The sequence below is a fragment of the Phaenicophaeus curvirostris genome, chromosome 14 (genome assembly GCF_032191515.1).
Source record: "Phaenicophaeus curvirostris isolate KB17595 chromosome 14, BPBGC_Pcur_1.0, whole genome shotgun sequence".
Lineage (NCBI taxonomy): Eukaryota > Metazoa > Chordata > Aves > Cuculiformes > Cuculidae > Phaenicophaeus > Phaenicophaeus curvirostris.
In genome coordinates, this window is record NC_091405.1 from 14,520,258 (window position 1) to 14,548,179 (window position 27,922).

General features: G+C 36.2%; 1 long non-coding RNA gene across 2 annotated transcripts in view; it reads right to left on the reverse strand.

Annotated features, from left to right (window-relative positions):
- Positions 1-14,035, reverse strand: part of LOC138726773 (uncharacterized) — a 123,936-nt gene extending 109,901 nt beyond the window's left edge. For both annotated transcript variants that reach the window (XR_011338480.1, XR_011338481.1), the window contains exon 1: positions 13,963-14,035. This is a non-coding gene — a long non-coding RNA (uncharacterized lncRNA). The remainder of the gene's footprint in view (positions 1-13,962) is intronic.
- Positions 14,036-27,922: the final 13,887 nt, after the last annotated feature.

Consider the following 27,922-nt stretch of genomic DNA (forward strand, 5'->3'; position numbering starts at 1 on the left):
CTTTTAAATTCCTCCAGGGATGGTGGCTCAGCCATCACCCTTTCCGTGAAAAATTTCTTTCTCACATGTATTCTGAACCTCACCTGGCACACCTTAAGGCCATTGCCCCTCATCCTGTCCCCTGTCACTTGGGAGAAGAGGCCAGCACTCTCCTCTCTAGAACCTCAGAATCACAGAATCACCAGGATGGAAAAGACCCCCAGGATCATCAAGTCCAACCATTGTAACTTGATTCCTAGATCATGATAACAAAAATCTTTCGATTTTCTCTTTGCATGGAGAATCAGTGCAGGTCTAATTATAAGGCAAAATGTTACCACATCTCTCAGATGTTGTCCTTATTTTTCTGAAGCTTATGTGACTTTTCTACGAGCTATCTTTAGCATGAAACCATGCAGATTAATATTTACAGTGAGACATATTTCACATAAATATCTAGTTTTAAAAGCAAGCTCCCAACATTTTTCTGCTGCAACTGTTTGTCTCTGGAGGCATATAAGATAATCACTGGCTCCAGAGGTCACACAGACACAACTTGCTTTTACAGCTACTCAATTTAAAGGTACTTTCTTCTGACAAATCCTCACATCAAGATTCCTCTCTTCCTGTGTTACTAGTATCTGCTATACCAGAGTATCTTTCAGGTTAAAAAACAGCTATTCAGTAAGCTTCACAAGCTTCCAGTGAGGTAAGCACCAGTTTATTATCTCCCCATGAAGAGGAAGAAAGTGTTTACATTATGGAAAAGTTGGTGCAAAGTTTTACTTGGAAATCTCTAGCACAGACCAGTGACCTAGGTATCTGTGGTTTGAAAAAATTGTAACTTAAGTATTTTTACCATCTGTTTATTTACACTGGAAGCTTTTCAGAACTCATTAGAGCACATCACTCATCATGTGCTCTCATTTACTCTGAAAATTAGGTTCTTTTTATTTATTTATAAAAGCTTTATTGTTGAGCTGCTTCTAATATTTTCTTCAAATCTGTATAAGAAGAATCAAGTTTGAAACGTTTCAGGTTTTATTCAGTAATCTGTAAAGCATACAAACACTGCACCTATTCAAGCAAGTGATAACATTTTTAATTTCAATGAAAGAATATCACTTGAGTGATATTTTGAGTAATAATGTTCTCAGAACTTGGTTTCAGCACTACATGCTACTATCGATATTTCTATAAATGCTTTTATCTCTCAACATGCTCCCTAAGTCTACTTTTCAGAAGAAATACTACTGGTTTTGTGTTAGTGGAAGTACCATGAATATTAAATTATGGGATAATTGGTTTAGTTGAAATAAATATTTTTATTAACTTCAGTAAAGCTAGGATTTTTCAGTGGTAAATCAAAAATAACTACCGAAACCTTATAACTGTTCAGAATTTGACCCTAACAATGGGAACAGAATAACTGCTGAAATCAGATTTCCACAGTGAAATCCCATTTTCAACTAGCCTTTAGGGATGGGGACAGTAGAAACTTAATTCTTTGCAAATCCTTTTATTAGCAGCAAGACAAACATTAAGAAATACTCAGAATAAGACAGATACAGACACCAGAAAAATACAACTATAGATGTTGATGTCAGCTTTGACAGCTACTCTGCTGACTGGCATGTGCATGTTGACAGCTGAAGATGAAGGGCTAAAGTAGGAGGAGAAAAATATTCCAATTCAATTTAAGTGATGCAAATGACTAAGACATAAGTAAACTATAACATGAGCTATGAAACAGGAACAGCAGATGCACGTAAATTTATAGTAATTCGTGATTTTTTTAATAGTAAATATATTCTAGCAATGTGATTAAAGTAATTCTCTCTACCTGTAAGTATATTTTTTAAATCATTCTAAAGAAAAATACTACATTTATCATGAGGAAAATGAAAGACCTAAGGTGGTTCATTAACTGAAATAGAAATAGCTGATTACATCCTAGACCACTTCAGTACATGCAGATGTCTGAAAACTCTGTAACCTAGAAATTAGTTGGGAAATATATTCTAAGATAGCTACTTTGCCATACTTCAGGAAGCAACATACATATCCTAGATTTATCCCTCTGCTCTCCATTGTCCCTTGTTTATAAACAAATTTTGAAAAGAAATCCAATTCAATATGTTGCAAACAGAACAGCAAGAGATGACATTCCCCTCCTACCCCGCACATCGGTTTCTCTTACTTTGTTTTGCCCTGTGCTGCTTGATTCTGGCTAAGGCAAGTGCTTGGAGATCTTGCAGAAATTTGGCAAAAATACAAATGTTTCTGGAAGATTTTTCTGAAAGCACTGGCAAACTTTCTCAGCATTTACTGTGTTTGTGATGATAAATGAGTATATAATTTCAGAATGGATCTACATTGAAATCTATTCAAAAGACCTTATTTATACAGTGTGATCTCCAAAGTAAATAAAAATCAAAGTTTCTAAAACACTAGTTTTATTCCACCTACAATTCAAACTACAATTTCAAACAAATACATTTTGGGTTCTTTTAGATGCAGCTGTCCTGCTTGACACAAAAAAAAAATAAATTCCACAAAAAAGTTTATTCTCTTGCAAACTGAAAAGTTCAAAACATACCTTTGGCACAAAATTAACTGTTGTCTTTGGAGAATCTTAATTGCTTAGTAAAAATAAAGGCTTCTGCATGTTGGAAAAAAGGGGCTAGATACATGAAGAGAGGGAGGGAGGCAGTCTCATGAAGTCTAAGAAGCTTAGTCAACCTGGAGAAGTGGGAGATGGAAGTCTTTATTCTAGATGAGGCCAAAAGGATGTCTAAATTTGTAATGCCTTCTTGCCATTTACTCCAGCTCCTCACAAACACTACTTCTATATGCACCGTAACACCAGCTATCCACTTCAATATAGAAAAAAAATACGATGTTTTAACCTATTCTCATGGATTTTATCACATCCAGGCAAATCTCATTAAAATTTTTGAATATACTAGAGATTTTAATCAATGTTTTGGTATTTCAACATATTTTTTACTTGACTGTGTTTACCACATTCAACCTGAATTCATTACTTTTAGGTACCACAGTGCTTAGTGAATTGATATTGGCCAGGAAAAAAAAAATGAAATGCAAAGAAAAGCCACTCAAGACCTACTGTTGCTTAAAGGATCCTGACTAAAGCCCCTTGAGCTGTGTATTTTAAAGAGTCATCAGGGAAGAACAAGTTCCCTTCTCCTCAGGGTCTTGCAGCTGTGATTAGGCTGGCCAGGTACTCCTTGATGCCCTCTTTCTAAAATGCCCTCCCATGGCAAACTTGCACCCTGCACATTGTCCATATACAGAACTAGGGGCAGGAAGGACTCCCGAGTTAGGCTAGGAGTTGACTCCAGCCACTAAGATGATTTGCCTAGACTACAGCTCTTGCTCTTGAGAACTTCATGACAAAGCAAATTGCCAGCCAGATTGAATAGTCCCAGCTGGCCAAGAGCTCTCTTATTTCTAGGTGGTCTAAATGATCCCTAAGCCTTGCAATACACTACTGGAATAATAGTCCCTCAGTTTGTTCTGTGTTTCCTTATCAATAATCTGAGAAGTTTGAGTGGTTTATGTAAAGGACTGGGCTCCACTTAAATTTAAGACTATCCCAAAGCCTGTGAGCAGGAAAACTAAGGATTATTACTATTTAAATTTTTAAAATACTGAACACACACAAAGAAAAGATCATTCAGGCAAATAAATATTATTCGCCAGAGTGAAGCCTGTTTCACAGTTGTTCCTATTGCGAAGGTCCAGTATTCATGAATTAAACGTATTCAGTCCTCAAATCTGTGTACAATTTACTATGAAATGTTGATTCATAATTCTTCTCAAGCTTTTAATGCAGGAATTATATGTACATTTTCAGATAACGATACAGGCCACTTCATAAACACTGTCTTTGATGCAAAAGATCAGACAACTGTTACTGGCTTTTATTAGTGGAGGAGGAAAGTGAGGCTTGGCGTCAGCAGACAGACTATTGTATGTATAATATCTGTGACTTTAGTTTGCTCTGAGTTGGCTCCTTTGTAAATTCCCCAGGCTCTATGAAATCTAAAGTTGCGGCTGATAAAACCACTGAAAAATAAAAGGGCATCCAAAAAAGCATTTTATAAATGCAGCATATTTTATAAAAAGCAATTTCAAATCTGCTCCAGGTAGACACATAAAATATTATGAATAAGTTCAAAGCATGATTAGAAAACTTCTATGCACTCCCTTAAAATAAAGGAAGAATTCATATGCATGTTTTGGAGAATCTTTGTTGCAGGTATGGGCGTGCATATAACAGAATCTGAATTAAATTTTCTTCTGTATGAACATGTAAACGTCAGGTTTTGCTAATAAATAACTTTTGGGTTTGCTCTGACAAACAGATACTCCAGCAACAGAATAGATACCCTTATTAAGCACTCTCTACTTGGTGCATGGTGCAGTTCATTTTCCAGGAATTCCATATATAACAAGCCAATAAAGGGCACTAACCCAGTAGCAAACTTGATGGAACCATTCCTTTGTACCAAGGGACCAAATTGCCTGGGGTTGGGACGTGGGAAGGTGGTAACCAGAGAAAAGGCCATGTTTGCTTGAGTTCTGATTTACTGGGCCTCCCAGAAACCTACTGTTCATGAGATCTTCATATATAAAATGTGAAGGTGAATCTTGGTAGTGGAATCTCAAAGAAGCAGGAGTGAAAGTGTTGCTGTGTATCTCTTCTCAGCTCAACCTCACCAGTGAAACACGTATAGCTCTAGAGGCCCACAGGGATTAATCACAAGCTGTTGGCTACATCCAATGTATTTCTGACATAATATATACTCTTTAATTATCCCAATACTACTTATGACAATGAAATAGATTAGTATTAGTTGATGAAAAAATAATTCCTTTTCATCCTGCTCACCATCTATCAAGAACTGACCTTTTTCATAAGCCTTTTAAATTCCTCGATTAGCAGGAGGGAGAGGAAGAAGGTATTAACATGCCAACTCGGTCTTTCACTACAAGAGAATCAGATTTTGTGTATTCCTACAGATACATTTTTTTATTTTTTTAATCACAGTTACTGCAAATTCTTAACATTACTGGCTTAATCTACCTAGTATCTACAGATACCACTTTCAGTACTCATATAAGGTGTGTATTTTGCAGACTCTCGCCATTAAAATGTGGAACTTACATCAGAGTACCACAATTCAGCCACAGGGCAATGAAAGTGCTATTTGAGGCAAGGACTGCCCTCCTAGCTAGTCTCCTAACCACAAAGTCCACAGATTAGAGCCATGCAGTGGTGTACCTGCTAAGTAAATCAGTTACCACGAGTTCATCTAAGTGAGCATCATTTGAATATCCATGGCTCCATTACCAGGTTTAAATGAAGTACTTGGATATTACCTGTAAAACCTGTGGATATAGAATTGAATGCCGTACAGAAAACAGGCAAAGTTTATAAAGTAGAACATCCGCCTTTGGAGATCTTATTAACTCATATCTGTTTCTTCCTCTGAGTTTATCATCTACCTACATAAAGACAGGAAAAAGATGAGGAACCAAGAATGACTCAAGATACCACAACTACCTCAAAAAGGCTCAAAAATTAGCCCTTAAGTCCACTTTATTAGAAAAATGAAACTACATTCCTAACAAAAAAAGCCATAAAGTGACCCTGACTTTACATACAATAATTTTTAAGGAAAAAATAAAAATCAATAAGATGTTTTATGAAATAAAAAGTAATTGGTTCTTTTTGGGTAGGACTGAATTGACCTACTGAAACCAGAATGCACTATTCCAGAATTTGAGCAAAACACAAATAGTCCTCATTCTCCAGTTATTCCTCTTGCTGTGACTGGTGACCATATACCACACTCAAAACAATGCATTTGAAAAGGCATAAAGTAACAATCCAAGTAAAATAATCCCCAACAGTAACATACAGAGCATTTAAAGAGATAGATGAGCAGATAAAGTGAGGTATGACAGGCTGATGTAATTTCATCAATCACAATTGCAACATGGCACCCTTTGAAACAATATTGGTACACGGGAGCCTCCTGTAAACAAGGCAAACGGAGAGAAGGGATTCATTCATCAGTGCTTCTGACCTCCAGAGAAAAGTAAAAATATCAGAGGTTGGGGAGTAGCTGTTTAACATCCCTTTATTTACCCACTTCATTTAGTTAATGTATTAAATTAAACTGCAGATGTTCTGCTGTCAGCACAGCAAGCTAGCTGTGGTCTCAGCAGGCTGTTTCCTGATAGAAACATTTTATGCACTGTAAATAAACAAACACTATTTTGTTAATTAGTAAATGAATTATTATTAAAAATGCTCCACAAGGCTCTTTATAACCCAAGCTACTGTAGTTCCTATTTTTAATAGAGACCTTGCAATCAAAGAAGGAGAGTGTTCAAGTTCACTGAAATTGTAGCTCTTGAACAACTAATTATAATTATTGCAACCGTGTTTTAAGTTATTTTATATTTTCACAGTACTTCTAGAATCAAAATCACAGAAACTAGACTGAAAAGAAAACCAGACTGAAAGGAGAAAAAAACACCCATTCTTAAGAGAGATGTCAGGAATATCAAGTTTATATAATTAATTTCATTTCTATAAAGACTGTTATTATTAATGATCAGAGGGAGATTTTCAGAATATCAAATGAGAATAACATACATGAGGAAAAATTTATACCTAATAAATTTAAAGACGTAGATTCTCATCAGCCACACATGTATTCTCATAAGAAGTCACTCATAGAAAAAAGACTGATGGAAAAATCCATTCATAAATGAAAGAAAAGAAAACATATAGAAAATTACATCTGAAGCCTACCTAATATCTGATAGCTACATTTCACTGCATCATTATGCTCCTCTGTTTCAACTTGCTGGCTCAGTAAAATTTTTAATAGACAGATGGCTAATTTTATAATTTCAACCCAATTTCTTACTGGACCAACTCCAAAGATCCAGTGTTAGCGTAATGCCATGGATAAAGGTCAACAGAATAAGACGAGAACATATGCTAATGTCAGCATTTCACGTAGTCTTCTTTAACAGAATATACAGTGCTAAGCTGAGGGATTTGCACTGGCTCAACACTAACACCATATGGGTGGCCTGTGAAAAAGTAATGATGGCCTAAGCATAGAATCTTAATCAGGTACTGATGGCCTATGAATCAAATAGCACCACACAAGTAATCACTAAGTGATTAAAAAAAAATTACAGAAGATGTATTGCTGAAATTACTCTGCTAACTAGAGAAGTGATTTTGTCTAAGCTAAAGTCTGTCACATCATTACCTCTTAATCTTAACCCCAATCTTTTTCATCCTCATACAAATCTCTCTCAAATAAAAGGAACTAAAAGTTAGGTTGTTATGAACATTCATATGTGTAATGAAAACGTACTTGCAATTTTATGACTCTACATTATTTATTGCTAAGAATTTCTGAAAGGTGCACAGGAAGGGTTTTAAATGCTTCAGCAATAGATAGTATGCAATCAAAAAGCTCCTCACAAATTTCATAGACAAGTCTCGCTTTACTTCTTCTCAATAATTTTGTATAAATTGAAAGAATTACTTGGTTTTATTAGGTAAGCAAGGCCTGACTTTGTAGTATATGCATAATAATTGTATAACACATTACTGCAGCATGGTTTAAAATTATAATTTGTATGCATGGCAGCCTCTACCACTTTACAGAGATCTGCACTAGGTGGATGTTGTAGGAAACCTGTATACCCTTCATTTTCTTCACTAAGAAAATGCTGCCTACTTAAGGTAGCCTTGAATATAATGGCAATTTTTCAGAGGCCATAGGACGAATAGTTAAACAGGACCCATTTCATAAAAAAAGATAAAACCACCAGTTGAAGAGTTGCAGCCAGTTTCTTCAATAGAGGAACTACAGAAATGCCTGAGGAATTATAGCATCATACCTATGATGGCCAAATGCCGGGTCCTGCACTTGGGGCACAACAACCCTGTGCAGTGCTACAGACTCCGAGAAGTCTGTCTAGAAAGCTGCCTGGAGGAGAGGGACCTGGGGGTGTTGGTTGACAGCCGACTGAATATGAGCCAGCAGCGGCCCAGGTGGCCAAGAAGCCCAGTGGCATCTTGGCTTGGATCAGAAACGGCGTGGCCAGCAGGTCCAGGGAGGTTCTTCTCCCTCTGTACTCGGCATTGGTGAGACCGCTCCTCGAATCCTGTGTTCAGTTCTGGGCCCCTCACCACAAGAAGGATGTTGAGGCTCTGGAGCGAGTCCAGAGAAGAGCAACGAAGCTGGTGAAGGGGCTGGAGAACAGGCCTTATGAGGAACGGCTGAGAGAGCTGGGGGTGTTTAGCCTTGAGAAGAGGAGGCTGAGGGGAGACCTCATTGATCTCTATAACTACCTGAAAGGAGGTTGTGGAGAGGAGGGTGCTGGCCTCTTCTCCCAAGTGACAGGGGACAGGACAAGAGGGAATGGCCTCAAGCTCCGCCAGGGGAGATTTAGGCTGGACATTAGGAAAAAATTTTTCACAGAAAGGGTGATTGGGCACTGGCAGAGGCTGCCCAGGGAGGGGGTTGATTCACCTTCCCTGGAGGGGTTTAAGGCACGGGTGGACGAGGTGCTAAGGGGCATGGTTTAGTGTTTGATAGGAATGGTTGGACTTGATGATCTGGTGGGTCTTTTCCAACCTGGATATTCTATGATTCTATAAGCCCAGTTTCAAAAATGAATTTTACTTTCTATACCCATCTTCAGCTCCACAATATATCTTACTGGGAGCAGTTCATGTCACAGCTAAAGGAATCTAAGTAACCCAGTCTCAAAAGTGGCAGTCTCTTCCTTTCCCATCTTCTCAACTAAGTACTTTCATTTCTTTCATTATCTACTTGGTTCAATAAGAGAGATCTAGTAGAATGTAATTTTCTATGGGGAAAGACAGAATAGCTTTGAATTGGGTCAGTAAGAAGACGTGTTTACACTAAATAAAAGGTAGGAGGGAAGAGGTATGTAGAACTGCCTCCTTCGCTCTCATATTAGCATAGATGTTATGTGAAATAAGACATTACAGCCTACGTGCTTAAATCTGCAGAGAGATGAGATTTTTTCAAAGTTCTAAGCACATTTGGTACGCATATAGCTGATTTACATGCATTTAATCAGGGGGTAGGGGGGAGGATGTGCAGAAAAGAACTGGGACCAGAATGCTTTTTCTTCAAAAACTGCTGTAATCTCTTAGAAAGAAGTAGTTACATTTACCAAAAAAAGTTTCAAATAAATGACCTTTATGCTCTTAGTTCTGAAGTAATGAACACAATGCTAATATGAATGACAGATATTTTTGCAAATTATGGTTTTGCATTAAAATTACATACTTCTATTCAAAGGACACTGTTTACGCTAAGAACACTTCACCATGCAGATGGGCTACCCTCACAAAAGGAGAAAAGAGATTTTAGAAGTGTTTCAAATCCTCTTTTATAAAACTTGATCAATTCTAAACCAAAGTAGTCTCTGCGAGGAACTTTGTTCCCTAAATTTCACTTCCTGAAAATGACTACCAACCCTTTCAGGCGTGCCCACAGGAATTTATTCAAAACAAAATGAGTAAGTGCAACAAAGACTAGGATTCTATCTATAGAAATCAGCCTTCAGTTATGCTATGAAAATAACCCCAAAACTCAACTTTTGAAAACAGACATTTCTATCATACTCCTTTGAAGAGTTTATTTAAATATCCATAAAGTACCGTGTTTCATTTTTACCAATAGGTAATGAAAGAATATTCCCTTATCCAGAATAGCTTTCTGATTTATATTTAAAATTAACCTAGGAAAATGAGAGACTCATTCTCAAGAGTAAAACTTCTGCGTAAGACCCAGGATCAATAAAAATAAAACCTGTTTGCAAGAAATAAAACTGATTTACAACAGAAAAATCTCGAAGTAACTCAAAGATTATTCTAAACTAGTCAAGGAATGAAATCCTGACAAGTATTTTAATATTGAAACCAGAATAAATGCATTCTTTATTTTTGCTGCTAACATGAAACGTTCTCACTAAATTTAAATATTGTGAAAAAACATTCAGACTAAAAACAAAACACAGCTTAAAGAAACGTCAGACATACAAAATTACTGTGAAAGAGGAAAAAGAAGAAAGAAAACTCCCCCAGAAATTAGGCCAGTTTTTAGGCTACCAGCCAACTGTTTGCTCTACTTTGCTTTATTTATTAGTTCTTAAGGTATTTAAAACTTGAGCATTAAAACTAGAGAATGATTTGCAAATGAATGCAGTTGCAGTTGTGAAAATATAACTCACAGCTGAATGTGGGTTATTCAGACAAATGGCTGCTTTGTTAGAGGAGGGGAAGTGAAGTTCTGTGTTAATTTATTACAAACTGCAGCATTTCAACCCTGATGTCCAGGCAACAATGTTTTTTATTTCAAGTAATTTATAAGTACTTCCCATAGCACTTAACAGTGATGTCTTTGGCTGTTTCACCATGGTACCAGAGCGTATATGTATTTACTGTGGGAATTTGTTTTTAATAAAACTATTGTAAGGCGTTTTTATTCCTTCTCTTTGTTACATTAAAACATTCACTGCATAAGTAATGTATTTTTTTCCTGCTTGAAAGGCAGCAGATTATGGCCAGCACTGTATTTGGTTGTGCAAAATAATGACAGGCTAAGTGATTTCCCAACCAAAGCAAGTTATTTCACTTGCCATGATTGTCCCCCCCTTAATACTGGTGACAGTGGATGATTTCTTTAAGGTCCCTGTGTTGGTATAATCATGTCAGTCCTCAGACCAGATCTGGTCAACATGAATATCAAAAATATCAGGGGTAAAAGAAGTGCAATGTCTGACTTAGCGCAACTAACTATGGCATCACATTATACATGTTCCGATATTAGATTCTGGGAGGAAGATGTATTTGTCGTATTTTTTAAATTAAATGCTTTCAAAGACTCAACACAGGGTCATACAAATTCACTTGGGGTTGATTTTGTTTACAGACTGCCAGCTCAAAACATAGAACTCAAGTGAAAAGCTAAAGGCAACGTACAGGGAATACTGTGTAGATGGTTATACATATACAAGTAAGTGTATATACAGACTATATGTATATATAAACATACACACACACTTATAACTCACCCTCCTCCTTCTCCTTAATATTTTTTTCATCTCATGCTGCTACTTTTGGAGAACTTTCCTACAAAAGCTGCATTAATGTATTTATAAGTCAGAAAGGAACAATTTTGACCACCTACTTCAAAGAAGTGTTGAGAAACCTGCCATGTAAACAGCTAAATTTGCTTCAGCAGTTAAACTTTCTAATAAAAAAAAAAATATTTTACAGGTAATCTTCATTTACCTTCAGTTTCCATTAATATTCAACCAGTTGGTCTTGCCACACTCTTTAAAAGTCTTAAAAAACTAAACATAAAACCTAAAAAACTAAACATAAGACCTTTAAAGGTCTTAAAAAACTAATGTGTTCTTTCATATAGGCAATATCTCATTCAAAATAGTCCTGGAATATATTTATTTTCATAGTTTTCTACCATTTGTTTCAAAGGTTATTTAAATTCTTACAACTTTTACAGAAAAAAGGATGATCTTAATGTAATACAGTTTTCAATGTCATGCTCCAGAGACTTTTGCAGAATTACTGCAGCAGCACAAAACCATCACAGGCCAAGTACATCCTCATTTAAATCTTCCGACACTAGATAATACATGGCAATTTGTATAATTTAATTTCTCCAAGTCCTACAATAAGATGCTTTAACAAAAAGAATATTTGTAAATAATATCATATTTAAGCTTTACTAAAAGTTCTTCTAAACTTATATTGGAAGAGTTGACAGGTACCTAAATATATAAAAAAGTTGCAGGTAACAATACATTTATTTTCCTAGACAAAGTTAAAGCAATCAACTTTCTGTGACTCCTACTTAAACTCTGAGGGATATATATTTGGCAACGGTAACTGGTTTTTGGTTTTCCTTTTTACTTTTTTTAAAAAAAACATCAAAAGAAAAGATTGCTGAAATGAAAGACTCAATTATTCTGTTAGCAGAGTCATGCTTGGAATTTTCTTCCCCAAATTCTAGCATCCAGTCTTTCAACAGCTACTTTTATACCTACCTCGAGTGACTTTGACTTTATTTATGGGAAGTGGTCTTGAACACTTCTTGCCTAAGAATTGTGCAGAAAATTCTCATCCTAGGAAAAAAAAATCGTTTGATAGGTTCATTTCATGTATTTGTAAAACAGACTTCCTGTTCCCAATCTGACTGTCCATCTCGGTGAACAGCACAGAGAAGTAGTATAGGGAAGAAAACTCCACAGTTCTACACATTTCCAATTGACACAACTGAGTTACTGCCCAGTGTGCATGGAGCTCCGCAGGAGAAGCACAAAATCCATGGGCAAAAGTTCAAACCAGCAGACAGCAAATGTATATACCTTTGCAAGACTGGTTCCCTGTGTAATACCAGAAACCAGAAGGACCGTGAAACGTGGTTTATAGATAATTAATTCGCTGTCTACAAAGGAGGAGAAAACAGCAAGTAAAATATCTTGTGATTATTCCTATTTGTTCCCAATTCACCAGTTGAAGCTAAAGAGAGTGGAGGTTCCTTACAATTCATTATTTCCTGTGAAAGTTTCTATACATTGGAGTGGATTGCAAAGGATACAAAAGATGTTAACATTATATGACTTACAGGAAGAGCTAAGTGAGTTTATGAATTCCATACATATCCACTGGATTTCTTCTAAACACCAAAACCTTAGGGTGCATCACAGAAACTAGTGGAGACCCAAGAAGAGGCATTCCATGATAATGGAACGCCTCCCTTATAGCAGGGCTCAGGAAAGAATGAGCCAGTTGTTTCATGAAAAATTACGACCTTGAATTACACTGCATTTCAATGAGATAAAAAAATAATACCTTCTGTCATTTACCAGGATACAACTGGCAGAAGGTATGACATCTAGCCTACTTAACAGCTTAGTGGGCAGAGGTGTTCATCAACATTTTAGAAACTTCAGAATTTCATTACATAAATTAAAAAACAAAACAAACCACCACCACCCACTCTCCCCTGCAAGATTTCCCATGTTATGAGAGTGTGCCCTACCCACTGTTTCTATCTAAGCGGTGTCTAAAACATACAGAGAACTCCTGCAAAAATATCTTGAGCTATCTAAAAGGATATTGGTCATATATGCACCTCCATGTTTGCATTCTCTCTCACTCTTGTTTTTCACTTGCTTTTTATTAGCTTAAGTTCTTTGTGAATATGAATGTTCCTATGAGTAATTCTTCCTGACAGTGATTAAATTCAATAAATATTTTAGTAGCATTGATACTTAATAAGTTTAAAAGTTAGCTTTCAGTGGGAAAGAATAGTGTTTAAATAGCTGTCCATCAGCAACTGTCCCACCTCCAGCCCTTTTGTGGAACCATTATATAAAAATTAATTTGGCAGTTAATCTTTCTACAGAGTACCAAAGATATGTGCTTTGAGAGGAGCATAAGGTGTCAGAACTCGTAACTGCTGGGACCAGCGCGCCAGTTATTACAGAGCTGAGACAGCTCAAAGCTATTTGTCTTCCATACTTAAGTGAAGAGGCAAATCTGTAAAGCTTCTTAGAAGGTCAGGTTGCCTGAAGTATTAATACTATTTTTTACAGTCAGAAACATGAGGTGTTTTGCTATACAAGTATTCTATAAGGAAGTGAACAATTAACCATGTCCACTATTACTCCACTGATTCAGGCTGTAATTTCAGAATTCAGGAAAACAGGGTTTACTTTCCAGTACAGAAAGGAAAGATCAAAATAGAGTTACTAAGCTTCTGTATCACAGATAGCATTGGTGGGGTAACCTTGATACTCTCAAGAACACTGACTTACAGTCCACAAGCTTTTCCAGTGCTAGAGTCTTACCAGAATTATTTGGAAGTCTTGTGCTGATGTACTGAAGAAGAAAGAAATCAGAGAGCAGATAACACTCCCACCATAGTCCTTCACTATGCTGCTTCAATTCATGCCCCGAAAAAGAGAAATATTTGAAAGTGGAAATGCCTCAGTCTCATGGACTGGACCATAAGCCAAACATGAGTTTGTCAGAAAGTGCTCCTCTTTCTTCCTGTTGGGGCTGACAGGACTCAAGGTTGAGAAGTTCATGAACAGAAGAATTAGAAGCTGGATTTGTAACTCCCCTGTCATATAAACTGGACATTAGATGTATGCTATTTTTACAGAATTTGGAGGTCTCAATTTTGAACACGCATTTAAATCATTGAGATTAAAGGAACCCCCTCAGAGACTCCATGAACAAAACTGCAGGAATCCTTTTCGAAGACAAATAGACCTCATTCTTTTTCTAATAGGCATGCTCACAATAACAGGGCACTGTATGAAAATTGTTACAGATAAATGACACTACACTTACTCTGAATGAACCACATTGAAGAACTAAACTTTTAAACCCTAAGTCTCCAAGATCCAGAAGTCAAAATCCAGGCCAAAGCTTATATTAGAACACTTAACCTATAGAGCCAAAAAGTTCTAGAAGTACAAGCACAAGTATAAATATGTGTATGTCATTCTATATTTGCTGTAAGGACGACAGTCAAACAGCACTAGAAAGAATGGGAAGAATAATGATGGAAGAGCAAGTATCATCTTTCAAGTCATCTGATGGTTTCTCCTTGACACAAACACTGATATTTTTTAAAGCTGGGAAACGTAAGAACTGTGCATTTTTAACTGTAGACAAATGTAACTGTATCTCCAAGACTGATTGTAAATGTCTCCATTCTTCCTTCATTTACAGTTGGACTGCATTCTAGTAAGCAAAAAGAATTATGAGCCTACTGCAGCACATGTTGAGACACCAAGGTTTTGCTCTATCTTTCTATATATGTTTCTGTACTCTCATTCTGGCTTTAGAGAAGAAAAAGAAATCCTGGTTTCCACAACAACTTACTTTGTTCCTACTTATTCTGAAAATTCCCCAACAGCAGATTGACATTTCAGAGACTTGATAAATACAACTATACAGAGAAACTATGGTAAACGACAAAAATAAAGCTATTCTTCACCCTCTTTCCTCAGCAGCCATTTTGACATTATCTCTAAGCTACTACTTAAAAGTAGTATCTTTTAGACATTTAAATATCCCACATTAGCTTAATCAGCAACACACAAAGCTTTGTTTTGACTCCTGCGTTTTCACCTGTTTGGTTTCTAACACCTACCGCTCTTGGAGCTGCAATATAAAGACACTCATTTCACATTCTCCTAAGAACAAACTGCATGCACTGCAAACTTTCTACTCTGCTCTGTGTTGTACATCAGTTACTTTAAAACTATTTAAAAGCTTAAAAATATACATACACAGATTTCTGCGGTCAGGAAATCTGCACTTTCTCAACTTTTTCTAAAGCAGAAAAAATGCCTATTAGTATAAAATTTGAAGAAAAATTGCCCACAGGAGGAATGGGCATTAGCCATGCTTCACTTCCCTCCTTTTTGTTGACATATGAAGCACTTTTTTTCTTTTCCTTTCTTTCCAATTCACAGTGGGTCTAAAGAGGTGAATCAGTGCACAGAGAAAAAGAGAGAAAGAGGGGGAAAAAAGAAAAAATCCCACAACCCTCTTTTTCCAGGGTGGGTATGAAATATGAAGGCCCAACAATTGTCTGAGCTCAGTGCATTGGAATAACATTGGTTAAATTATGGATAGTTTTGAATAGTGTCACTTTTTTTTTCTCTGCAGATGGTTGTTCACACAAGGAGTCTGGCCTGCATAATTGTATCACTAATAAGCAGTAAGGCAATTAGTTGTGTAAGTGTGCTATAATCATTCTAACAGAAGAGATGACGAAGAGACAAAAAAAAGGAGGGGGGACAAAAAATGTCTTTTCTCAATTCATCAACTGACAGCCATAATTAGATATATATAATTGAAAATTCCACAGTAGGGGGGCCAGCTTATACAAATGAATTTTCTTTGCTTCTCTTATGCATTTTTCCCTTTTGCCTGAACATTCCCCCCAAGAAAAAGGCAGAAAATTTGTCATTCCAGGGGAGCGTATACTGTATGAACCACAGGCTGCTTATTCAGAGCAATGATGTCAGAATAACATCTTTTTCCCCCCACTAAGAAATAAACGGCTTTGAACTGAGCCTTTATTAGCTGTTTTCAGCCAGTAGCGAATTAAAAAAAAAAAACCCAAACCAGCAACAAAACCATAACACAACAAAAAAACCCCTAAAAACCAACACAGCCTTGGATGATCTATATCAGTAGAACATGAAATGTAAAACTCAGAGAGGAGAGGTCACTTTTTTTTTTCCCATTGACATGAAGACGGCTTGTTTTTGGTGCCGGGGGAAGAGTTCTGAGTTATAATAGAGCATTACATCATCAAGTATTATGGGAAGAAGGGGATTTCTTTTGAGCGAAGCCTGATTATCAAAGGCTATAATTAAATTTGGGCTAAAAATGCCCAAGTGCTTATGAGTTTGTGGAAACTATGCACAGAGCAGCTTTCCACTGAATTAATCAGCTTGCAAGTTTTCATTATTCTGGAGCTTCTCTTTTTAAACTGGAAGCTCACAATCACAGCTTTTTTTCCTTTTTCTTTTTTTTTTTTTTCATCAGCAAACTCTCCTAAAATTTAATTGGACAAACCTTAACTGATTTTTTTCCCCCCCCTTAAAGGGGGAGAATGTTAAGGCTGGAGCTTGTTAATTAAGTTCTTTAAATGTCCCCAGCTGTGCAATAAATTTTCAAAGCTACACAACTGCATTTTTTTAAAACATTTCCTCCCTTGTTTTTTAGTTAAAATATTTTGAAAAAAACAACAAACAACAATAACAGAGGACTTAAGAAAATTCCTATACATTTGGATGATCCTGGCTGATGAAAACTGAAAGATTAGAAAATTGCTGATTAGATTGTAACTGCACATTACGAGACTGCTTTCAAGGACTACAATTAATTGATTATTTCTAAAATAATTTAGCACCTTTAAAAAAAATATCTAAGATGAGACTATGCTAGATATGAATAAGATAAAGTATCCTGTGTAGCTGCTCCACAACAAAAAATCCTCCCAACATCAATGAAAAGTTTACTGAAACATTACACAGAAACTTCCACAAATTCAAGGATCATATGCTTGGCGGGATAAGGCAACATAGTTCTGTTATCTCGAAAAGTATCAGTGGCCAGGATTCAAATCTGAAGGCCTCTCAATGAGACTATGAAAATGACATAAACCCATGTATCTTAACATCAGATTATCTGAACATGAATTTCCACAATTTATGGGCTACCTACGTGTCTAACTTTACTTAGAGTTAGATGTACCAAAATATTCAACACCAAATTCTCCTCTATTAAGAACAAAAAAAAGTCATTAAATACATATCTGTCATGGAAAATTTATTGAACATACTGACCATTATAGTCTTAATTATCAATAACAAACTTTTGACAGTTTTGGAGAGCTCAGAAAGTGTGCAACTGAAGAATAGAAACAATATAACATGACCCAAGACACTAAAAATCAGTATCTTCTTATCTATCAAGTAATAAACCACCAATGGTCTGATGGGAGATCATCATGTTCTCCGTGATGAAGAGAGATAACCCTGGAGTACCTGAGTACTGACTATTACTCATTTCAGTACCCAAATTCAATCTAAGTTGTACAAATATTCACTGTTCTAGAAGTCTGGCATGTCCTAACTTTGGCCTTTAGAAGGCTGAAGTTTGCAAATGAACACAGAAAGTTTAAATACCAGTGACAAAAACGTGACACAATACTTTGCCAGCTCTATTAAAGCTATATATGTCACCAAAAATACTTTTGCAACTGTACGTCGCAGGTTAGGTTCCTGACTGCAGAGTTTAAGGCAGTCTGATGTTCCCAGACTATCTGAGTAAAGTTTAAGACTTGGTGAGGCCAATTCACCTCACTGAATGGAGGATGTCCTTGATCTTTTTTTATTCACACAATGTAATACAAACTCTTCCTATGGTCGTCTGTCTTGGAGAGCACACATGTAGGTGAACTTTGAAATCACACGTCCTCCCAGCACTAAGATCTTTGTTGAGCAAGATGAGCAGGGTAAGCTTTTGCCTTTCTCTTTCAGGCTTGTAGTATCAGGCCCAATCTAAACAAGTCAAGTTAACAGCTTTTGTACACTTCAGCCCAAAATTTAACATTACCACTGTAAAGCCACGAGTTGAACCAAACACTTGGAAGGAAACCAGTGAGCACTTCATACTCTAATCAATATTCTATAGCTCTGCTGGTGGTTACCATCAGAAGCATCTGCAAATGACTTAAGCTGTTAGGAATTTTATGACTGATACCAACAAACACACACAGATCCTACTGACTGTGTGAATAGACCTACTATTATAGAACTACATTTCTCAACCTACAGTACCTGTCACATTCCAGAAGAGCAAATGAATCCTCAATTAAAATCTTTACTTATTTGTTCACTATTTTAATCTGTTCCTTCAGCCCTCATACAGCTTATAAGATATCATTTTTTTGGTAGCAAAAACACAGTCAGACATGCACAAATGAATAAGACTTATTTTGGAAATGCCTTTTTGAAATCTGAAAAATAACTAGTGCATTTTTCCTTTTGTTACAGCAGCTCTCTCAGGTGTTCTCTCTGTTGCACATAGTATAACTGATCAGATATTCTGAAAATACATACTTAAGGAGTTAAATGAATGCACATTGTACTCTATTATTTTTCTTAAAGAATTAAAGGTTTTATTTTATCTTAAAAGATTCTTGGCTGCATTTCCATGGTACACAATGACACATTTGGCTCTTTGTGTTTCTAACTAAGTAATGACATAGTTCCTCTAAACCATGAAAAATGTTGCGTTTGACCAAACAAGAAAGGATGAACTTCTGAGAAATTCTATTCACTGGATCTTGAATTAGACCCAGAACACTGGGACGAATCCTTTCTCTCCTGCAGCCCCCTGCCAAACCTGGCTATAGCTGCAGTGGCTCTGCATTGTTTCCTCCTTATTCACTGGGTACAGTAGTATCAACACAAACTGTACTCAACTGCTGAAAGCTTGATTCTCAAACATATGGATATGTTGAAAATTAAATTGCAGGGTTTATTTGAATTTATAGACAGCTCATTGAATGTATTTTTGAGATACAGTCTCCGTCAAGGAGATGGATGTCACCTGCCATAAGGAACATGATTGTATAATGTTAAAATGCCACATTCTCTTTGTAGGTAATTCTATTCAGTCACTTCCTGCAAAGATTTGGGTAATGAACATTTGAGTATCTGTGGCATGTTTTTTTTTTTCCTTTTCCTACTCCTGCCAGCTCCCTAGTCCCCATCTCAGAATCTTGCTTTTGATTTGTATTTCTTTATTGAATATAAAACTGCCCTCTCTTATGATTACTACATTTTTAAACAAGGAAAGCGTTGCAGGACAGAGTAAAGAAGATCCATATGAAATTACTGAATATGTGAGGAAAATAATTGTCTGTGCCTTCACCTCAAGAGTCAGTCAACAATGAACAGTTAAACACCTTTTCAGTTAAAGAAATGCATTAGATTCAAAGATTTATTTTTTCTTTTAAATCATCTAGTAAATTGTAATTGTCATCCCATTGCACAACTTAAATCCAAATAACCTTTCTCATGTCTAACTTGTTTTCTGAAGAATGGCATCTGGTCTGAAACACTAGATTATACTGTGAACAAACATAAGCAAACAGCTTGCAGGAAATAATTTAGTACACATAACCCTCACCCCACCCTCCACCTGAAAGTTTTGTTTGTACAGATTGCCTGATTATTTAAATTTTTAAACACTTCAAAAAAATTCATTCCATTTGCAAATAGTCCATAATCTTCAACTAACTATTACTTACCATTTGGAATTTTATTTACTCAGATTAACAACTCAAAGGCTAAACTAAATTCTACTTGTCTTTGCTGTAAATGAAAAATGAAAATACAACCAATACATTCATACTCATAGCACAGTCCAAAATAAATAAATATACCAAACATCTAAGCTCAACCATAACCAAATACAAATAAACACTAAAACAAAACAAGACATGTGATGTTGTTCTCTTCTCCAAAAGGCTCTCAGGTTAGATTAGAAAATGCTGGTGAGAACAATGTAAAAGTACTGACAAACTAGACTCTAAGATTACTCTACTTCATATAAAGCTCAAAATAGAAAGAGGAAACTATTTGCAATGCATTCACAGGCAACTGTTTTCTTTCCCAGATTCTTTTTCTTGCAGCAAGGTCTAAGAAGAGAAAACAAGGCCTTATGAGAAGACCAAATAGCCCAAATCTTTGCTAAAAGATTGGAGCTTAAATATTTCTCTTTTTCTCAGCATTTACAGCCTCTGAAAAGACTATCAGTCTCTAACAATGGTCCTAGTTTTCAGATGGCAACAGAGCTGCAGACTGAAGGTGGAATGTTGAAGTGATCAAGTCTCTTACAGAGCTGGTACAATAAATACAAACGTGAATCTTTTCCTTACCTCTACCCTCAACCTCCCATTCTTCAAACCTCTTCCAGAAACAAAAACTCGAAGAGTAACAGGGGGATAGTAGTCAACTATCAGAAACAAAAATGAGAATCAAATGAAGTATGGAGCACAAACTTCTATCATACACATTTTAAGAAGGGAAAAACATTAAAAAAAAATAAAATCACTTGACACAAAATGCCTTCCAAAATTACAGTAAGGTCATTCTGGCCTCCAAACACAATATTGCACCATTTCTGTGCTGGTATCCACCAAAACTGAGAAACTGTAGTGAACCAGGAGGTCAGGCAGTGCCACCTTTCGAATGGAAGAAAATGGGCTGGGGAAACGTGATACAGGTAGGCACATCAGAAAATCTTCTTTCACCCCAGTGGTTAATTTTTACTAGCAAATCTCTTGAAATGCACTGTACTGCTTCAAAGGCCTTGATGTTTTTAAAACAAAGAATTTATGGGCACTAGAAGTGTAACCTACTTTCCTTTGTTTGCTGAAATACATCATCATTTTGTGCCTTGTGGTAGCAAAAGTAATTTAGAGGATCCTGACAGAAATAATATATATATCATTAAATCAGTCCATTAATATACTCATGGTATTATAAACATAGCGGTTTGTGGATGACAGAAACTAAAACCAACTCATTTGTTTGTGTCAGTATTAAAATGTAATACATTTTCTTTTCAGATTCAAGCCAAGTGAAGTGAGATTTCTGAGCAGAAAGTTATCTCTAAACAAGGCACAAGGAACATGGAGATTAAAATGTAACCTTTGAACGTCATCTCCAAATTGCTTCAGCTCTTAGGTGTATTGAGAACAATGGTCTCAGCTCAGATCCAACACCAAGTTGCTCACAAGTAAACAATACTCATTATTATAAAATAATGTTCCTATTTGCAAGCGAGTTATAAGTGTAAAACCAAGGCTTTTAGGGTCCTAGTCTGACATAATCAGACACTAGAATTGTTAATTCTTCTTAAAAAGAATTCCAAGCTAATTTATCAGTATGGTCAGACAGAAATGAATACTGAGCTATGCAGAATCCATATAAACAATTCTCGAGCTTGTCTACCTGGACAGCTTAATACTGTAAAAAGCCCACACGAGTGCCCTTCTATCCATACTCTCCATATATCCACACATCACTGTCTATTTATGTACAGAAGAATGACAAGCATACAGTTACGTGCAAAAAAGTAACTTTAGCTACTAGACTGAAGATGTCCAGTTTTGCCAAGTAGGTGGAAAGGAAGCTGATCATGCGACATCTCAAAATTCAGGCACCCCTGCAGGACTTTAGTCTGTGACAGACCAGCATTACACAAAAGGTTGGTGGTCACATACCACTGCGGTATGTGAAGCTACAACTGGTCTCCTGAGATGCACCATTCAAGGGCTATTTTTACTATATAGGTATTTTTTTAGGTTGTCTTAACATATAATAGCTATAATGCATAGCCAAAGTGGGAGCAAATACCTGTCAAGAGAGGAATCAAACATACTATGTAATTCTAAAATTAATATAAAAGGCTTCCCTCATGCCTTTGTTGAAATCACTGGTAAAGTCTGTGTACTTTCTAAAGCTTTCAAAGTATAAAAAAAATCAGTAGGTCACAAACGTGGTAAGCCCACCAGTCTATTATCTCTAAGAATTCTACAGAATCCAATAATATGACATGTCTGGAAATAATTTAATTTCACAATGGCTATACATGTATTGCCCTCAGAGTGGGAGCAGACTTCCTTGTTTTTCCATTTCCTTTATTTTATGTCTCAAGGAATGTAGTAGTCATAAATATGCTATGAGAGATTCCTAGTGTCTAAAAAATTGACTAGATATCTTCTTTCTATAGAATACTTATTTGTAAGCAGTTATCATCTAGTGGCAGAAAAGGATGCAGATGAAGAATAAAAAGCATTAGCGTTCTTTACAAATCTGTGATGGTAATTTCAGTGCCTGAGACCACTAATTTATTTAATAAACATCAATAAGTAAGCTTACATGTTTGATTGCCACAGCTCTATCTACAGCAAGGAAAAGATGCAGCCAAAATATTATCTTTTAAAAAACTAGAACGCTTCTGTGTTCGATTTAGTATAATTTAGAAAAAAAGTTGATTTATATTCTACTACAGTAAAATGAAAAATTAGTCCTTTGAAAGATTCTAATGATTATATTGAATGTCTGAATTATCAGTTCTGCAAATGAACAACCTCTTTATTATACTCTCTTCTATGCTCCTCACAAGGCTATATGACCCAGAATGACGCTAAAAATACTTTAAGCTGAACTCTAAAAGAATTCAGGAATCTCAGGATTAGATATTATAAATCATTCAGCTTTCAAGATACTGATATCTTCAACTATTTCTAGTAGACAACGAGAAAAAGGAACACAGAACTATTTTCCAGATTGGTGTCCACTCCTGCCCAAGGTTTGAACATATCTCCTACTAGTCATATTATTCCTTCTGAAAAGCAATTTAGTTCATCAACAGTTGAGAATCATTTGAAAAACTTATGTATTTGATATTTGAACCACCAGAGTGAATGAATGAACACAAAATGAAGCAAGATGGTTGATCTGACCCACTGCCACATCTCACTATTTAAATTTCTTGAGGTTCACTTACCTATAAACCAAATGGTGTCTATTAGTCAGCTGCACAGCCAAGAAGCTGCTGTAGCTTCCCACACAGCACCAGGACATGCAGTGCAGCTCTGAGTCTTCATTTTGAATATCAATCCATGTTATGGTATTTTATTTTATTAGCATAACTTCAGTCATCAGCTTGTTTTTACTGGGCATGCTATACTTTTCTGGGGTCCAGAAGCAGGCACTATGACTTTTATCTAATTTTTAATATAAGATCAAAGTCTAAACATCAGAAATACTACGTCAGAGGTGAAATGCCCATGCAAGCAAAACTCTGAGAGCAGGTGTAAAATAATATCCTTAAGTTCAATACAAGTAGTATCATTAGAAAGGAACAGAGACAGAAGCATTGACTAATGCAAGTGTTATGCCTTTACAAAGGTTACTGGCAAAGCAGAGTGATAAACTAACCAAATCATTCAGTGCAACAGGATTTGTGCTAAGATTTCTGCAGAGATCTGGGAGAACAGCTGAGAGGTAACACAAAGACAACTGCTGTGCTTTTCTGGCTTCTGCCTGTGCTCCAGCACAGGAATTTGCATGGCTGATGAGATTAATTTTGACAGTAAGGAATCCTCCAGAAAACTCAGTAGTAAATGTTCAACAGGCACTTTTCTTGCAAATGACTGCTCAACACATACTTTGCTCTTTAAATATTTTATACCTTCTGCAAAGCACGCTAGTGAAATTTTTGGTAGTATTCTCGTTTATGCTAGTAAAGTAAAAAAAATCAAAAATACCTGGTGAGATACCATGTGCAGCTTCCTGGTGACAAAGAGACTTGAAAATAAGCGCTTATCAGGAGCAACAGTTTTATGGGAAAGCAGCTACCAAATGAAGCAAGGCCACACCCTGGCATAAGGTGGCACAGAGCAGCTGAAAATTTTCCAAACATTATTTTTGTTTCCCCGAAATGATGTCACTAGCAGATATGACTATAATACAACCAGCACAGCTTGTGACTACTGCCAAAGTATCACAAGTGTTACTTCAAATGCCTCCATAGAAAAATTGTTTAATGGTTCCGATTTTTATTGTATGTGCACAAATGCATGTACTAAACAGCAGGGATGCTTCCTGGATTGCAAAACCCAGGTCATGTGCTCTTTCTGCCTCATTCAAAGCAGATATTTGAATCTCAGATCACCCTACCTTTAAGCAGAGAAGAGATGTGAACACAACTTCTGCATCCTGGGGCAATTCCTAAACCATCCCACACTAAAAAGCATCTGACATTTTCTCTGTTCATCCCATGCTTCATTAATATTTTATTGAAACATTCCAACAGAATGGCATGCTTCTGCTAATCTGACATTCTATCAAAATTTGCTTTGATAGGTGTAATTATGTCTTAAAATTCAAAGTTATCTTCCATTACATGCAGAGAGAAAGAGGTGTTGAAGTGTTATCACAGTAATCTAAAAAGAGCATGAAGTAAACTTGTAGAACTTCATCGTTCTAATTAATTCTCAATTAGTAACATCCCTATACGTTGTCCAGCTACTTAGATTTGTGATTCAAAACCTGATTTTTTTTTTGTAAGTACATAAAAAAACCCTCTCAATATGAAGCTGAATTAAAAATGCTTTTGGAACAACGATGAACATTGCAACTAAGCTGCTGTTATTTAATCACCCTTTAGTAGTACTTAACTATTTTATTATAGGATGTTAAGCTGCAATGTTTCCTTACCTGTGAGGTACTGAAACCTGTCTGAAATTCTCTTCTCACTCTACTTTGATTATTGTTTGTTTAGTTTTACATTTAGAAAGTTAAAATCTACTGTCAAAACCTCCTCTGGATTAGGTGGTTTCTCAGACTTCGCGTACGAGTTCCTGAAAGGCCTACTTGAATAGCAGCCCTTTCTTCATAGCATACAACAAAAAGACCAAAAACATTTAGAGTAGTCCTAATTAATATCTTGCAACAGATATGTTCTCTAAATATAGGTTTGTGTCAGCTATTGAGTGTTAACAAGACTACTTTTCAGAATTACCACCTTACAAAGATCTGATTTTCAAAAGAAAAAAAAGCATTTACTTCATGTTCTTCACTTAAACTTCATAAACTTCATTTACTTCACAAGTCTTATGAGGAGCAGCTGAGGGAGCTGGGGTTGTTTAGCCTAGAGAAGAGGAGGCTGAGGGGAGACCTCGTTGCTCTGTACAACTACCTGAAAGGAGGTTGTGGAGAGGAGGGAGCTGGGCTCTTCTCCCAGGTGACAGGGGACAGGACGAGAGGGAATGGCCTCAAGCTCCACCAGGGGAGGTTCAGGCTGGACATCATGAAAAAGGGTCATTTGGCACTGGAACAGTCTGCCCAGGGAGGTGGTTGAGTCACCGTCCCTGGAGGTGTTTAAGAGACAGGTGGATGAGGTGCTGAGGGACATGGTTTAGAGGTTGATAGGAATGGTTGGACTCGATGATCCCGTGGGTCTTTTCCAACCTAGTAATTCTGTGATCATTACACAATATTAATATCTACCATTATTGCACTTGTATGACATACTACTGCAGAGAACTAAGCTGGTCAAAATCAGAGTGGTTTATCTGGAAATAGGATTTGCATTTCTATTTGCCTACAATCGAAGTATCAATGTGAATCAGGAATAAATATATAGCATGCAGTTTCTCTTTTTGAATTAAGATATGATTTAAATCTATATTCTTTACTGTGCTTATATATATTATTAAGTACATGTGTATATGCATATTTTTAGTCATACCAAGAAAAAGTAGCTCCTTAAAATGCTTTCTACAGTTGTTTAGTCATTTTATCAAAAGATCATGACTGAAACTTTAATCTCTCTGCAATGTAACACACTCCAGAAAAGTCTTGATATGAGGTATCTTGATCTTTTTATTGTGTCTAATTTACAAAGCAAAAAAATCTTATTTGCCACTCCTCCCTCTCCAAAAAGGGGCTTTTTTTTCCTCCTCCTTCTGATCAATTTCATGCCATTTTCTTTTAGCAGAGATATCAAATTGTTAAACATTTTAACCACAGAATGCCCTGGTAATTCAATCCTTAGGATTTGCTTGGATGTCCCAAAGTGTTTTGAGTTCAAACAGCAGAAGGAAAACTGCAGTGCTGGTCAGTCTCCTCTTAAATCTTCTTATGGATTTCATTTGCTGTGTGGCCTGAGAGAGGTCAAAAGGTTTTCGCACAGAAGTAGAATTTGAGAAATAATCACCTTATAGACCCACTAAATCAATCATAATTAATGCACTTGCCTAGTTCTGTCAGAAAATTGCTGCTAGAGGGCAAAATAAAGAGGCCCCTTCTAATACAATTTGAAAAGAGATCAGATCTGTCATTTCATCTAATAATTGAGCCAAATGAGAAAAAAGAAAGGTCAGAGTTCATCTGGTGACCTTATGTAAACCCAATAATACATAATTCATTTTCATTTTATGGAATTTATAAGATGCTATAAACTGTCAGGATACAGACTCATCTGCTTTAGCTTCCACCAGTTTTTTTCTGCTCATCACAAAACACACACTGAGCTGCCAAAACTTTTAGGTGGTATATTCTGGTAGAATAATCTAAAAGCCTTCAACTAGGACGACTGGTATTTAATTCATTCTTCCAAGCGTGTGAAGTTAATAACTGAATAAATCACTCGCAGCTCTATCTGAATGATATAAAACCTATAATTTATTTACTGAGTGTTACAAATACAGTTAAAACATGTTTTCATGCAAAATGGTTTCTTTTTTTTATTATTGTTATAAAAGATTTAGCTTTTATTTTTTCTTTTTCTTTTTTTTTTTTTGGTGAACATAAGATATAAATACATCTGCCCTCAAAATGGAACACTTCATTCCATCCCAAACCTCAGTTCACCATATTCAATAGAACATATTTCCATTATTGCCTACAAACCAAAATTAGTCTGAAGGCAATAAGGAAACTTATCTCAAGCAGGCAGGTCCCTTTTATTTATTATTATTAATGTTGAATATTAATTGACAATATCAAAACTGTTACCTTTCCAGCCTGCCTCAGACTTCTTAGTTTCTATGCTGAGTTACATTCTTTACTCAATCACACTGCCACAACCAAGTCAGAGCTTCATCTAAGTAATAAAGGTGAAATGATAGTTTATGAGTTATTCCTCGCTGCTTTGTCTCCTTTAATGTCAATAAAACCAACATGTAGGAGAGCATCCGGGCATTCATGAGAGTATTTCCTAAGGCAAGCTTAGGCTTCTGGGGAGAGGAAATATTTTTATTGAACCAGTCAGCACGTAATTGGGGGATGAAATCAGCAGAGATACTTTTGACTTATTCTTAAGTTTGAAACAGAAGTAGCAAACTTTGAAAGAATAAAAAAGCTGGGAATCAGTCTAAGTAGATATGCTAATCATAATAAAAGATATTATGATCCAGCACAAAACTTGGCTTAGTGATGTCCTTTGATCATCACAGCTACAACGATAGTATCGTTATCGATATTCATAAAATACTTCTGATATTTGGTTTATTTAGATATGAGAGTGGTTTTACACTGCTTTTTTTACCATTTGTGAAATATTCCGGACTGCAGATAGGAAAAAAATACTAAACAACTGGACCAAGGTATGGGTACTGTAGACTACACCATCCACTACATGTCCTGACAGAATAGCAGCTTTATGAAAGACACAGCCCCGTCTGCTTGA